The sequence below is a fragment of the Octopus bimaculoides genome, chromosome 2 (genome assembly GCF_001194135.2).
Source record: "Octopus bimaculoides isolate UCB-OBI-ISO-001 chromosome 2, ASM119413v2, whole genome shotgun sequence".
NCBI classification, from domain to species: domain Eukaryota; kingdom Metazoa; phylum Mollusca; class Cephalopoda; order Octopoda; family Octopodidae; genus Octopus; species Octopus bimaculoides.
The window spans coordinates 131,084,398-131,097,099 of NC_068982.1; the positions used below are offsets into that span (position 1 = coordinate 131,084,398).

Sequence of the window (12,702 nt, forward strand, 5' to 3'; positions counted from 1 at the left end):
GGGAGAGAGAGGGAGAGAGGGAGAGAGGGAGAGAGAGAGGGAGAGAGAGAGAGAGTTATCTTGTCAATAGATTTATGTCAATATTATTAACAATTTTTGCATATCAATATAGACAGTTTATTAAGTGTCTTGGTGGTGGTAATGATGAGGATGATGATGGAAGTATTGATAGGAATGATAAAGACTATGAAGCCAATCTACTTGTAATTATACAAGCAATGTTTTACAGATAATTTGATGTACTAAATTTACATGATGAATGAAGTGGAAGGGGCACAAAGGGATACACAAATGTAATATTGGATGGATATCACCCAAATGTATCCTATATTAAGCACTCTCTATCTATGTATATCAAAACTCTCTATATACACAAATTTATGTGTGTGTGTGTGAGAGAGAGAGAGAGAGAGAGAGAGATGATATGTTGCCATTCATCATTGAGTTTTCTGAACTATGATGATGATGATTATTTTCAATGGTTGAATGTCAAAGATTGAACCTTTAGTTTGGGGTTCAAGGAAAAAAGCTCAACTCCTCCTCCTATGAATTAATTGATTGTAAATAAGTAAAGTTCTTTAATACATTTATGATTTTTCAAAATCAAAGCAATAGGCTGGTATCATTTGGCAGGTGGTGGTGGTGGTGGTGGTGGGTCAAGTTAGCCTTAATCAAGCAAACTTTTGATAAAGACATTCCAACCATGATCATCCAGTCTTGTATTCAAACTGAGTATTTTGGAATACATTATCCAACGTGGCCTTCTTTTTTTAAGGCAACAATGAGTAAAGGGAAGTTTGGTTGCCCTTTCTAGTATGTCAAGCAACCACATACAGGTCGCATCATTGGTCTGAAACTATAGGTAACAAATTCACTGGTGAAAATGCTGTTTAATAATGATATAAGAGGGTGGCTGTGTAATGTTTTCAGCATGTAAGGAGATTGAGGCAATGTTTAAATTGACACAAACTAACGAATCACCATAGTCATCATCACTATTCAATAATCCATAAAATAAATCACAAAGAATAATTAATTACTCAGAGATGCCATCAGCATGGAAATAAAAAGTAGATTAATGCTAACATATTTAATGTTGTGAGCATCAAAAACCTAATTAGAAATAATTATGAGGCGATATAAAGACATCAGTTTAACTATTTCAGTGTGCAACCTGCTCTAGTATGGCCCTGTAAGGTCATCCCCTTGTGGATAGACCACTCAATAGCTTGCTGCTTTTATAAGTGACAAAGCTTCATGCAAAAATATTGACCAATTTTTGTTCAACAAACATATTTTTTTAAAAGTGACAAAGATTCAATAAATTACATAAAAAAAAGACCCCCCACACAGGGATTTATGTCAGCAGAAAGGTATATTGCACTGAAAGTATTAATTTAAATCACTTTTATGATATTGGTTGGTGCAAACGATCAACTTTACCCTTGAAACACTTATTCCATTCCCAGAAGCTGCCCTGTTTGTTAATATCCAGAGATGCTCTGATTAAAAATATGTGCATGTGTATGTGTGTGCATGTAATTGAAGATGAGTATTGTCACAATGTTGATATTTATACATATGTGACGTCTATGAAGTGCCAATGATTTTAAAGAATATTTGATCTTCTGAGTGACCCACACAACACACATGACTATCACGTGCCCAGTAAGTGTTTCACATCAAATGAGTGTTCGTTTAACATTTATCTTTGTCCTATTTTGTTTGGATATAGACTGATTGTGTATTGAGTGACTGTATTAATGTGTGTATATTTTTGTAAACATCTATGCATGTATATGTTTGGTTCTAGTCTTTAGGCCCTGTTGATAACGTAACAACTCCAGTATTTAATTCTATCAGGTATTTATTTTAACGATTTCTATATTTTGAACTGATGTGTGTGTGTGGGTGTGTGGGTGTGGGTGTGTGGGTGTGTGTGTGTGTGTGTGTGTGTGTGTGTGTGTGTGTGTTTGTTTTAATGGTGGTTCAATCAATTGAATTACCTGCTTGTAGAGTTGGTGACTGACCATTCCACAGATACATGTACACTTGACATAGACCTCAGGCAGAATCAGTAAGGCAGTGTGTGACAAGTTTGTACTTTTGAATTACATATACAAACAATCTGATAAACTTGAATACAGTTTCTCTCAACCCAAGTGAGTGAGTGAGTGAGAGAGAAAGAGAGGGAGAATGTGTTAATGGAGTTCTATAGCATCAAGCCTGGAACATTATGTGGTTATGAAGTAAATTTTTTAAACCACCGAAACATATTTATATATATAGCTAAGTTTAATCCTGTCGGTTTTATTCAAAATACGATTTTGAAATGATGTCAGAATGAATTTAATAAGTGTGCACCTTTTGAAGTTCTTTTTTTTTTTTTTTTTTTTTTTGCATATGCATAAAAAAACCTGTCAACTGTGGGTTTTGATGAAAAATTTGTGTTTCATAGTGTTTGCTTATAGTAAGAAATCATTCAATAATTTGTATTTAATGTAGTGTATTCCCTTGTTTGGTGTGTCAGTTGAGAAAACAGTGTATGCTCTTTTACTAATTTCAGTCATTGGACTGTAACTATGCTGAAGTACCATCTTGAAAAGTTTAGTCAGCCAAATTAACCCCAAGGCTTATTTTAATTCTGGTATTTATCTTTGTTTGTTGCTTATTACTGAACCACCGAGTTATAATCTTAACCAAATCAAGCAATCAGAAACACAACACAAACACACACATACATATAAACACACAGCAGGCTTCAACACATTTTCTATCTACCAGATTCACTCACAAGGAAGTAATCAGCCTGGGGCTATAATAATAGAAGACACTTGCTCAATGTGCAACACAAAATGATTGAGCCTGAAACCATGTGGTTGTAAAGCAACATCCTTGACCACACTAGAATGCCTGCACCTATGTGTTCAGAGCAAATAGAGCTGGTTTTGAAAGGGTTTGGTAAATGTATCTTTTTTCTATTTCTCTATCTTTTTAGATATCTTTTTTTTTATAAACTCTAATTTAATAGATTTAAGATTTAAAATAGATTTAGAGATTTAAAAATAAGGCTTTATCATGCCTGCACTTATTTCATTTTATATTTTTAAACTATTTCTTATTTTATTATAAAATTATTAAATATATAGTAAAAATCATTTGTTGTGAACTACTACATTCAAGGTGAAACAGTTAAAGAGATTTCGGCATTGTAATTTTAATTTGATGTTGGGCTACTATATATATAATGTAGTACATTGTTGTTAACATATGCTAATAATGTATACTGTCATTAGTATATGCAGCTATTTTCTTATAAATTAAGATATCAGTTTTGTAAATATTGAGAAAGTCAAGAAAGAAGATATTTATCAGAAAACCTAAAGCTTCTAAGTAGATATTATTTGGAGAATTTATTGTGTTTTGTGTATTCTTTCCAAACTACAATTAGGTTTATTGTAATTTTTTGTTCTGCTATAGATTGTTGTCATTATCTGTTGGATTGTAAGATAGTGAGCTGGCAGAATCATTTCCACACCAGCCAAAATGCGTAGTGGCATTTCATCCATCTTTATATCCCGAGTTCAAATTCCAACAAATGTTAACGTTAAAGAAATAAGTACCAACTGAGCACTGGGGCTGAAGTAATTGATTTGTCCCCTCTGCCCTGTTAAAAAAAATTTCAGGCTTTGTACCTATTGTAGAAAGGATTATCTATAGGATTGTAATTGTTCCTGTTGTTTAGACTCAGGTGAGCCCTGATTGAACAGACATTCCAACTGTGACCCTCCTGTCTTTTGATTACATTATCAAATGGGTTATCTTTCCTTTTTCATATTGGTACAATATGATCTGAAGGAGATTTAGTTGCTATTTCTAGCAAGTTGGAAAACAGGCATGTTACAGAGAGTTTTAATAAGACAGAAACATGTCCAAAGTTGATGCTCTTACCTACCAAGATCTAATTAAAGTAATATTATATCTTCAGATAAAGTTTTCATTTTACTGCATATGCATAATCAATTAAGTAATTATCTTTCTCCTTCCCATTCCATTAAGTATATTGTCCTTAACTTAACTATAAGTAAAGCTGTAACATGAAATGATTTTGACAGATCAATTTCAGGTGACTTTGACTATTAAATTCATTATTGTGTTTGGTTAGATCAACACTCAACGTTGTTGTGAGGTTTGTTTCGTACTGAAATACATTTGTAGAGTACATGGTTTTCAAAGGTGTAAAGTTACATGTATAATTATTAGCATATTATGTGAGAATGATGTCAGAACTTCTATTCTTTTGTGGAACTAGTATGGATTCAGGGTAGTGTTTTGTTACAGAGATATTAGTCATATATTATCTTGTGATTCAAATGTCACATAAATATGTGTAAGATCCATTTTCAGCTCCCATTTGTCAAAGTCTAATCCACTGAGAGTTGTGACTCAAAAACAAAAACGAAAACGCTTTGAACTTTCCAGATACCAAGTTGAGTTGTAATCATTTGGCTTAGAGTGGCAAGTGAGCTCAGCTGTAAAAAGGCAATAATATTTGAGCTACATCAATATTCCAGGATGATCATCAATATTTGTTATATCATAAATATCTTGAATATATTTAAAATATTTAAGAATTTAATGACTGAGAGCTATGGGTTATACATGTTCTAAACAGAAGTAATTATCTAAAGAAATTATTTTCCCACTGTCAGTGAAATATACACACAAGTATGTTCTATTATTGCAGTGCTATACCTGAAGTGATTTATGGATAGCTATATGTTTGTCTTAGTTTAATTGTCATAGTAATTAAGTATAGCACTAATTAAATTTTACAAAACAGTTTTTGCAGCTCTATTTACTTCAGTAAATACTTCAGATTAATAATATCAATAATTACAACTGTTACAAGAGACAAAGATAATACTTGCATGAAAGCATTTACAAATAATACTACTATCACAATAGTAATACATCAAAGTTATACAGAAAAAAGTATCTCACAAGTTAATATCTGAAAAAGTACTAAACTGCAAATTCAGTAACCTCAATCAGGAAAATACATCCTTTTTAGAAACTGTGAGCTAACGCATCATTATGCTTGATACTGTAAAAATAGTAGCTGAAGAAAGTAAAGTATTCAAATATGGCATGTTATATATTTTGTATATCTTAAACTGACTGGGAGCTTCACTATAGCCAAACAACTGAGAAAACGACGTAGTGAGTGATGATCTAAGGTTACAGGTTTATGATGCAATAACATTTATTTGATGAAAAATTACAGAAATATTCTTTGTAGATGATGAGAAAATTAAAATCTTAATTGGCAGTAGAAATTGGACTTGGTAATTTTGGCTTTTTAGCTATCTAATTTCTCTCCGAGTAGATGACTATTAATTTCTTTTTCGTAATGTAAAAAAGCCAACAGAGAAATTAACCTCAATACCAAAATGTAAAGACAAACACAAATATTCATACACTGCAAAAATAAAAACCAGAAACCAAAGAAATAATGAAAATTTCTTTTAGCTGAACTAATCATAATTCAGAATACATAAGATAAGATTACCATTGAAAGACATTCTTCTCATCACCACTATCTCTTTATGTTCGACGAATAGTCTATAAAGATTATTGTTATTGATACATCTTCAGTATGTATGTATGTATACACACACACACACCCAGTGAAGATGTGTCCAGTGACAAAAGGATAAATAGATATATAAATACAAAATTAAAAAGAAAAGGAAAATATAAAAAAGACTCATACTTAATTATGACTAATATCACTGAAATACTACCAACATTTTCACTACATAATGTTAAGTTTTCCTGAATCTATCCCTGCAGAATGGTTTGCCTTCTTCAAGACTTTTTCAAGTATTTTAGTTCTCAGCAGGATTTTGTAAAGTAGTTCTGAGAAATCCTTGTCTTCAACTCAATACCCCCTCCATCTCTCTCATATGAATCGCTTTACTTTCCATTTCTTTCTAAACATATATCTATCTGTTCTTCTAAAATGGCTTTCCATCACATTTAGTGACCTTTGACATTTTACTTTACTCTTGTTTGGTGCTACACTTTATATTACCCCGTTGGCTATTCTTGTTTCATTCTCTAATTACGAGGGCCCCCCCACTAGCATCATTTTTGACTAATATATCTTATCAATAACATCTAAAATACTTTTATTCTTGAGTTTACTTCCTGATTTTAGCTCTAAGGTGATGGATATTAAACTATGAATATTGATAAGTCTGATGTATTTGTACTTTTGTTTAACTATAAACTAGAATAGTGAAACAGCTGAAGCCATGGCTAAACCTTATGACAGATTTCTTTCAATGAATGAATAAATAAAATAAATAAATAAACTTCTTGTCTTGTAATAGAACTACAATACCATGAAAGAAAGAGCTATAAAAGTAATTCATGTGCCACATTTTCATATTTTAGCTCATGTGTGTTCAAATCAATAGCAGATATTTTACAGTGTTTCTTGCCAACATCTCAGTTTGCATATTTATATATAAAGACAAAACAGTTCTATACTCTTTGTCTTTGAAGTTAACTGTACTCTAGAAGAGGGCAGAGAAAATGAAAAAGAGCAAGAAGATAAAGTAACAGAAATTAGCAAAGGACTGCTACAGAAATAGGTGGAGAGCAAGGTCTATATCAGTGCAAGTAAGCAATTAAAGGTTCACAGGTCATTACTTTTGGTACCCCAATGATTATGGGAATGAGTAGATGGGCCAACAAGAACAATATGGAAGCTGCAGAGAAAGTATCTAGATAGCTCTGGCTAAAAACAGGTGAACAATCAGGTCAGTAGAGTGTCATTTAGACACAGATTAAGACTTGATCAACCTTCAGTTGAATTGTCAGGATAAAGTATGTGCTGCAAGATCTGAACCATCCAGTGAATTGAGGACACAACACTGACAATGTGTATAGGTATTGCATCTGTAGATGTATGGAGAGCAGGGCTAACATGGGGCAAAATAGATCAACTTCCCCTTGCAAAGTACATGTTCCTCTCTCACTTGTGGTTGTGTGGTTTAACAAATGATAACAATAATGATTTCCAATTGAAGTAGAAAATAATAAATTTAGTGGAAGGAAGAGTTAATTAAGTCACACCCATCATGTGACTCCTATTTATTTTATTGAGTTTTGAAAGATGAAATTGCCCTTGGTTGAAGTCAAACAACTGACAAGCAAATCTGTGGTATTGAGCTGAATATTAGTTGTAGCCCATCTTTTATACCAAGACAAAACAATGTACACAATAACACTTCCAATCAGTTAAGATCAAAAGCCATGAGAGTCACTGCCTGCTACTGCATCAGGGCATTTATTATTATTACCTCTGATGATGATGATGATGATGATTAGCAAAGGCGGAGGTATTGTTTTCAGTCATGCTTGTTTGTTTGTTTGTTTGTTGTCCATGGACAAGATATCTCAAAAACCGCTGGATGGATTCGGATGAAACTTTCAGGGATGTTTGGCCTTGTGACTGGCAGAAACTGATTAGATTTGGGGATCGATCTGGTACCAGACAAGGATTCTGGATTATTTTTCCGATTTTTTTTTACTTAATTTTTGAGAGTGATTGGGTTCATTTTTGGTATTCTTGTTTGTGAGAGTAGTTGAGTTTATTTCAGATATTCTCATTTTAAAAAACATCTCCAGCTAATCCTTGAGAGGACGTTGGTGTTGCCTTGGTGGAGGTTTGCGCTCACTGAGAACTCCTATCATCATTATTATTATTATTATTATTATTATTAAGGCAACATGTTAGCAGAATCATTAAAATGTTGGAAAACTACTATGCAGTATTTTTCTGGCCTTTATGAGTACATTATGAGTTCAAATCCTGCTGAAGTCAACTTTGTCTTTCATCCTTTCAGAGTTGAAAGTTTTGGAGCTGACAATATCAATTAATCCCTACCTTCAAATTTGGTGGTCTTGCACCTAAATCAGAAACCATAAATATTATTATTATTAACAGCAATAACAATAATAGTGAACCTCAAGATAAACCTAAATATTTTCTTAGCAAAAATGAAGAAGTATCAAATGACTATAATTTGGGGCAGGGGTAAGCCAAGAAGTTGAAGAATTACACTGATTATCAATTGAACTGAAGCATTATCCATCATCATTTTTGTAATTGGTACATGTAGAGTGTTACATACATCTAAAAGTAGTAGTAGTAGTAGTAGTAGTAGTAGTAGTAGTAGTAGTCAGTATAATTAAAGTGTTAGTACTACTGTGAAGTTGAATATACAAAGATTTAGGCCAAATGATGTAAATATAATATCACATGGCTTGGAAGCAACATATGATATTATATTTATAACAAATCAGATCATATATTATTTTCATCATCAACATAAGCTTCATCATCCTAATACTACTGATAAATTCATCTTGTAAAATGAGCACAAAAAGTGAAAGAAAAGGGCAAGATTGACAGAAAAGATCTCAAATATCATAATTTGCACTATGAGAGTTTTCTGCTTTTTCCATCTCCCCCCCACATTTTTTTATTTTCAAATAATAATTTGATTTTGAAGGTTCTCTTGATATATATATATATATATATCACTTTCTGACAAAATCAATCAGTTTTATCTAAACCTAATAAGAAATGCAATTGACACAAGTGATTTATCAAAATAAAAAGACCTGACATCAAACAATAGATTAAAATCAAATAAATTCACATTCCACTGCCAAAATTATTGTACCTTTCTTTTTATGATTGTAAGTTCCATTTTCTTTTCTTTTTTTTTTTTGTGTGTGTTATATGAACTATTTCATCTTTTCTTTCTAGTTCTCCTGTGTAAAAGCTTAAACATTTTGCAGCAGATTTTACTGTTTACTTGCTTCTGCATCATAACAAAAATAATAACAACCAATCAGTTCCCAGCTTGTTCTCTTTCTCCATCCTCATTGAAATAGATGCAAATCTATATCCGTATCACCACAATTTTTCTCTCATGCCATTATGTCATCTCAACCAAAATTTGTTTATCCCTTAGCTCCATATCATATTCCAGAAAAATCACATTCAAAGTAGTTCTTTCTGGTTATTGTAGATGTTTTTATCTTTAGTTATTGCTCATCTTTCATCATTGTACAGCAGTTTATCTGGAATAACTTCCATATAACCAACTTTCATTACAGAGAGGAGAAAATGTTTCTGTCATCATCATTATAGCTTAAAGCTTTTGAGACTATTTCTAGCCACTATAAATTTTCATTACTATATTAATATTACTGCTTGTTGCCTTCTGCAAAATCCATTGATCAAGTTTCATAGATAACAGAAATTACCAGCAAAAACTTCTAAAATTCTTTTGTTACAGCAGATCATGCTTGCTTCAACAACATGTAAAACTGTTAAAAACACTAAATTTGTTAGTAATAATGAAAAGCAGTCACACTGATTCTGAAACATGGTTAGTTCTTTTCTTTTGCAATCTTACAAATGAACTTACTATTCATAAACTAATGTTATTAAACCCGTAAAAGAAACATCAAATTATATTCAAATGTAGTAGGTTACAATTAATGAAACAACTGTAATCTCAATAGTCCTAAAGAGTTTTCAAAAGTCATGGGCATAGCCCTTTCCTATAGACCAAACCAATAAAATAAAAAAAAGAACAATAAATAAATAAGCAAAAGTTTTGTTGTATCTGCAATTCTTTTTTAGGATCCTTACAGATATTTTATAGTGGATAAAACTAGTACTGAGTTTAATATATTATTTTGTTAATTTATTATTCTATAATTGGTTTCAAACAGAGGCTGCTGTCATCCTGGGCCACCACTATTAACACTAATGCTTGTTTAATTTAGAATCTCTTCCTTGTCCTGTTTCTGGAATTGGTCTTGGTAAAGTAGTGAGTGGGACAGAGGTGCCCTTCTTTGTATTTCTTGCAGTGATGTAAGTTCATCTGGTATATCACATAAAAATTTGTTTCATTGTTCTTTGAACATTTATACCTTGTAAACCTCTGAGGTCTCTTTGCAAGGCCTGAATAAGCTGTGAGCCTTATTACAGTGTTGGGTTTTTACTCTGGACAGAGAGGGCAGGAACTTTGGTACTAGGCAGTGGCTTGCGGTCCAGTGATTAGTATAGCTTTCCATGCTGGACCTTCCATAATCTTCCAAATACATATTACTACATATTGTTTATATCCTGTCCTCAAGGAGTAGAACCTCAGCTTTTATAATCTATGCCTTTAATCTATCTGTTGCACGGAGGTAACCTTCTTGGATTAGTGGCTTAATAGTGAAGTTGGATTGCTTTGAGTCCTATGATCTCTAGACAATTTGTAGTTCTTAACACTATTTGCCTAGTTACCAAAAATAGATATCTGATTCTTTGAGGAACATTCTTAAGCTTCACTAGTAACCTCAAGCAGATAACAAGGAAATCAATCCAGTACATCGTTCCATGATAAAAATCAAGTAGGTGCTTCACTTACTGGATTGCTAACACAGACATAATTCTTGATTTTTAGGAAAGGTCAAAAATGAAAGAGATTCAATTTTCAAAACTACAGCGCTATTATATTATTGAATTTATGAAAACTGTATCCAAAATGTTATTTAAAAATGACCTTGACATTATAAAGATGAAAACATACATAGACACCCAAGTGCATATTTAACTTTCGACATAATTTTTTAGTTTAAATGTTTCTCCTAATTGTCACATGAACTCTTAAATGTGAATTTAGACATCTTTGCATTTAAGGGCTAGGCTGGTTAGTTAACATAACAAGCAGTAGAAGTCGACAAAAGGGTGTTTATTCAGTTGTTGATTGTTGTTTGGCAAGTATATGATATTTTCCCTATTTCATCTAAAATATTTATATGTAAGTTTTAAAACCATACAGATAATCTTTTCTTTGGTTAAGTAGGAAAAGCATAAATTAATGAATCAAACCAACCTAATACACACACTAAATGAAAGATTAAATTACAAAAATTTAAATAAAATTTCAACAGCAATTTCACCCCCTCCTCACACACACGCACACATACATACATATTATATATATATACATCTCTCTATATATATATCTATGCTGTATGCACTCAGGAATGAATACATGCAAGTATATGTGTGATGAGTGTTCAAGCACATTTTGCATGAATAAATATAGGCATGTATATGTTATAAGCAATCTTTACAGCTGTTTATATATACTCAGATATTTTTTCCCCTTATTTGCAGTGTCAAGCAATTTGATGTAATGATCAAAATGACAATAGATAAAATAGATTGTGAACCTCAATAGGAACTGATTGTTAAGAAACAGAATAATCAGTTACCTAGAGACAGTCACTCATGTGTGTTGATATATCGATGATATATGCACACCTCATGTTATCAATCACAATGGGTTATCGATAACAATAACAGCACTGTATTTCACCAAGATTTTCATTATTATTATTATTATTATTATTATTATTATTATTATTATTATTATTATTATTATTAATTTATCAATTCGTTAAATTATTTATACATTCATTTTTGTTTTGTTTTCAAAACATATATTCAGAACATTTAAACCAATTCCAAATTAAGATTATCTTAACACATAGATTACATACATACATGCGGTTACAGAAATAATAATAATAATAAAAAAAAAAAAGTTATTAAATAAAAATAAGTAAATAAATTTTTTTAAATAAATAATAATCAAAAGAATGGCTTCCTATGTTCTCATTAATTTATATGTATTTATAAATTGCATTTGAAAAGAAAATATTAAATTTTACAACCAGACAGTAGAGTAAATCAATTTTGACATAAAGATCCTGATTAACTATATAAAATTAACATAAATTTTTATGTTAATGTATTCAAATATGAACACATTTGTGTATATAAATTACACAGAGAGAAGTATACAAAACTACAAATATAAACACACGTACAAGCATGCACACACACACAAATATATGCAAAAACCTATGTATGAACATGTAAATGTACAGGGGTACAAATATGTATGTAGATATTTTTAAAGATATACATAAAGATTTATAAGCACATTTGCATATACGTACATATACATATGCATATATGAACCAAGATGAGAGCTTCTACTCAGTAGTTCCACCTGCTACAAATAGGAGCAAAAAGAATCTCACTGTGTGTGTGTGTATGTGTGTGTGTGCATGCATGCACACACGCATACACAAAATCACCCAGCACACTCTGTAAAGTGGTTGATGTTAGGAAGGACATCCAGCCATAGAAACCATGTCAAAGCAGACTGGAGCCTGGTGCAGCTCTCCAGCTTGCCTGCTCTGGTCAAACCATCCAGCTAATGCCAGCATGGACAGTGGACATTATGATGATGATATATATATAACCTGTTCGAAGGTTATAAAGGACACAGGTTTCGTGTGTCACATAGCTAGCTAGAGGCGATGGCTTCTTGGAGCTAATTCACGGCAGCTTTCGTCCTAATTTTGGGACTGCCATGTTGGCTTGGCGATAACTATTAATTTCCAGTACCGCTGCCGTAGTCTCCTTTAGAGAGACTTAGAAATATTAATAACTCTATTTCTGAAAACCAGTGGATAGATTCCACTGAAATTAGATAAATAACCTTCGAGCAGATAGTCAGCAGCGCCGCCTGGCTAAGGCTT

At 32.0% G+C, this 12,702-nt stretch overlaps 1 protein-coding gene across 2 annotated transcripts in view; it reads right to left on the bottom strand.

Annotated features, from left to right (window-relative positions):
- LOC106867959 (hyccin) overlaps positions 1-12,702 on the bottom strand; it is a 327,707-nt gene that overhangs the window by 62,307 nt on the left and 252,698 nt on the right. The gene's annotated exons all lie outside the window — the stretch shown is intronic.